Source organism: Bactrocera neohumeralis, chromosome 5 (genome assembly GCF_024586455.1).
Source record: "Bactrocera neohumeralis isolate Rockhampton chromosome 5, APGP_CSIRO_Bneo_wtdbg2-racon-allhic-juicebox.fasta_v2, whole genome shotgun sequence".
NCBI lineage: Eukaryota > Metazoa > Arthropoda > Insecta > Diptera > Tephritidae > Bactrocera > Bactrocera neohumeralis.
In genome coordinates, this window is record NC_065922.1 from 38,711,122 (window position 1) to 38,715,244 (window position 4,123).

Genomic DNA, 4,123 nt, shown 5'->3' on the forward strand with positions numbered 1-4,123 from the left:
AAATGTGGATCTGATTAAGTGCGCAGTTAATCCGGATTAACGCTGCCGTCTGCCGAGGCTATTAACCACACATCCAACATTGAAAGCGAAGCAGCCACATGGGAAAGCAGATGATGCAGTAAATTATTCAGCAGAGTTCTGTTTTCTTTTTATTTGCTCAGCCGACCAATAATATCCTTAAACTTCTTATAGCCATTTTCGTATACAACGCGTTTCTTAGAATTGCCTCGACGCGTTTTCCGCTAGCTGCCGTATTTGCTGTTGATTGCACTTTAACATACACCGAACTTTGGAAGTTTAATTAACTTCTGGAAATATAATGGAAAGTGCACTACTTCAGATACAGAACATACATATCTACGTAAGAATTTATTTATATACATATACAAATATGTATGTACACGGCAACCGAAAATTTAAAACATGTGCGAAAGAATTAGTATTCCAATTTCGCGTTTCCAAATCATCGCCTTCTCAATGGCTAACAGCTGTGTGGCGTAATGTTAGGTAAAGCACACTTCCTACCACCCCAATTTAACCCTGTTAATGAAATTCCGAAAATGTAAATTTTTCAAGTATTCACATATCAGTTTGCGCCATCTCATATTCAATTTACAAATATACACATCTATCTCATTTCTGATTGCTTTGAAATTTATCTACCACCCATTGACTGTAAAGAGTCCACTTATGTAGAGTATGTAACACTTATTGATTCACACAAAAAATACCTAATTTTTTTCTAAAAAAAACGGAGGAATCGACCATATAGGCTATAGGAAAAATTACTGAATTACGAATTTATAAAAACCGATTACTAAATGTCAAAATGTATCAGAATATATAAATATACATACGCATACTGAAAAACCTATATATTTATACGGACAATATTTAGTACATATTATAAAAACCTATGAATTATTTAAAAAAAAAAAAATTAGCATCAAAATCAGGCATATTCAAAAATCGAGTTTCAGCACAAGACTAGTTGAAACAAGTGCGGAAGGGCTAAGTTCCGGTGCAACCGAACATTTTATACTCTTGCAACTTGAAAGAATCAATGTCAGGGAAATAACTTAAGGTGCAAGCCGCCAACTAAATGATCGGAATCCAAGCAGTTATTATTATTATATAATACATATATATGTATATATATATATATACAGCTGTTATATTCAATATAAAGTTTCTTAGAAAAACGAGTGCATATATAGTATATGCGAGTTGAGGGTAGTCTCGACTATTTTTGCCAATACTAAAAAAAATGTTCCCTGAAATTCATGTGGAATAAAGTCACCCGGATGTTACATATTTGTTATATGGAGTCTAGGTCAAGTTTTATCCATTTTAATGGCGTGAAGAAAAGCGCTCCCATTTTATTGAGATAACTCAAATGTTGGTCGATACATATGTATATGCGATATAAAGTCACTTGGACGTTCGAAAATCATTGTACCGTATATGATATAGGGCTAAGAGAAGTATTGACCCGATTCCATCCAATTTTGATACCCAGACATACAATTGTCAGTTAAGGATTAAGCCTGAATATATATACTGGGGTCAAAATATTCCTTACGTAGGGGCTTGGAACAGTTTTTGTTGGATTTGAACAATTTTTGTTCATAAAGTGGCATACTGTGCGAGCAAAGTTTTATTCCGTTATTTTAATTTTAGTAGTTTTTAATAGTACCGTTATATGGGGAGTGGTTCATTTTTACGTGTGGGCAAGGTCTTAAGCACCCCTAAGGAATTTGTCCAGAGCGAATTTGGGTTTTGTACCTTAACTGGTTTAGGAGATATGTAATTACAATAAACTAGTTAGTGGGCGGGGCCACGCATTTATTAGGTGTAGAAAGGGTCCGATTACGCCCATTGCAATATCAACCGTCTTACCATGCCGACAAACATACTGTACCTAGTTGCATTAAGATATCTCAATTTTTACTCAAGTTACAGCTTGAACAAGCGGCCGAAAGATAGTCATCCGGATTTCAACACATATTTTCGTCCTGCTCATTTATATTTATATATATGTACTTATATAAGTCGATTAGTTTCAGGTGATACAAGCAACCGTTAGAGGAAAAAAAACTATTATATTCAGTAGCAACATGTTGCAATATCAATATGTACTCGAAGGTGTTGATCGAACTTGATCGGTAACAATCAACTTGTTAGGAAAGCATAACATTGTTAAATAATATTTTATACAAATACTGCCTGTCATTCATCAATCCACCTAAAAACGAGTAAGTAATAATGCTCCATTTTTAGAATATTTCGAAATATTATGCTTTAAAAGCAAAGTCTGTTGCTTAAGCAGGAACAACGAACTAATTGAATAGATTTCAACGTATAATCTAGAAAACTGTATACAAATATTTTGAGATTTTTCTTTCTTAATCTTCTATTTCAAATCAAAATATCATTGCTTTTTTTACCTTAATGTTGTTTGCAACACCATAACATCCCGGTCACGAATGTCGAAATTTCCAAAAACATGAGGCTATCTGTCCATACCGTTTTGTCAATGAGTGATGTAGGTTAAGTTAGCTTGGTAGGCTATTCAGTTAGGGATAGACCAGTTTTGGTCTCTTGTGATAACAGATGGAGTTCAGCTACGAGGACCATGAGGAGAAGTCATCCCTTAGGATGCCTGCGCTTGACGAGAATTTCAACAGACTCTGTGGCCTTACTATCGATACCTCTACCCTCTAATGCTTAAAACGTAGCCTTGTCCATGTAGGACAAGATAACAAGAGATGGTTTGTTTCCCTGGCGCCATACTCTTGACATTGCCTGCAGTATTCTCGATCTGTCAGCCCACTTCTGCAGACGTATGCAGCCACCAGATCGTAACCAGTAAGTAATACGAACATGTTCCTATGGTTCCTTTTATCGAGTGCCAGTGGTAAAGTTCGGTACTTCCGACCTACCGTTTTACACATAACTTTTGCTGTTTTGCGCCCAGGTACACCGTTCCATCGTATTTTGTTCAATCTTGATCACATTTCGGGTGTCAGCCGCACACCGCACCTGAAAATCTCGTTCACTATCTCATTACTCTCGAGGGCTTTGCGACCTGGCAACCAGTAAAAGTGAAGTCGCTTACTTCTGGCGACACTCTTCACTGCTGCACTGCTTTCCAAGACACTTCTGGTCAATATGCGAAAAGAGGTTAAAGACTTGATAGCTGCTTGGCTGTCCACGTAGATGTTGACTCTAGAGTTGTTTGCTGATGCGCTGCTAATGCTCTGCGGCTTTTTCAATAGCAAAGACCTCTGCTTAAAATATACTACCGTGGCGCGACAGCTTAAAAGGCGGCCTTATTCCTAACTCTGGACAGTATATCCCTGCCCCGTTCTTCATTTTGGAGCCATCCGTCTAAAAGTCTAATATGTTGCACGCAGCTAGCATGCCTTTACGCCAACCATATTTTTCTATGTTTAATCTGAACCGTCTTAGCCAATTGAATAGTGAGATCATGTAGGCGGTACTTGCCAAACGAGCATTACCAAATGATCGATATGTACATTTTCCTGCCGCCAACAGTCGCCCCGCCGATTTTGCAGCACAGTTTTCAGCGAAGAGGTCTATAGGTGGCAGGTTTACAACTAGTTCAAGAGCGCCTTAAATGACGATATCTTCTGCAAATGCCTCTATCTTGAAGACCATGCCGTCTAAATTCCTAAATATTTTATTCATCACTAATGTCCATAGAAGCGGAGATAGCACTCCATCCTGCGAAGTGTCCTTACATAATTGCTTGGTAGTTTTGGCATCGTCCATTCTGATCTTATCGTTCGAGAGGTCAAGAGAGTTCTATTGTTGTATAGCGGGATAAACACCTACTAAATCGATACTACAAAACAAAACAGATTCACTAAACGCGTTTTTAATGCTCGATAAATGTCCCGAAGCACTGCCATAACGTATTCCTTATATTCCAGAGCCTTTTCAATGTTGAATACTTGTGTTTGGGGTGCAATCTCCACAGGTCTGATGCGCTTTGAACAAACTTCCAAGGGACCGTACATACCAGATCACATCCAAGATTTTCTCTAATGTTTTTGATAGTTAAGAAGTTAAGCTTATAGGCCTAAACTCTTTCGAGTAG

The 4,123-nt window shown here is 37.6% G+C and overlaps 1 long non-coding RNA gene across 1 annotated transcript; it reads right to left on the reverse strand.

Moving 5' to 3' along the window:
- Positions 1–2,340: 2,340 nt before the first annotated feature.
- On the reverse strand, positions 2,341–3,166 carry LOC126758250 (uncharacterized). The gene is made up of 2 exons (XR_007666836.1): positions 3,089–3,166; positions 2,341–2,832 (listed from the first exon to the last, which is right to left on the reverse strand). It is a non-coding gene; the product is annotated as an uncharacterized LOC126758250 (long non-coding RNA).
- Positions 3,167–4,123: the final 957 nt, after the last annotated feature.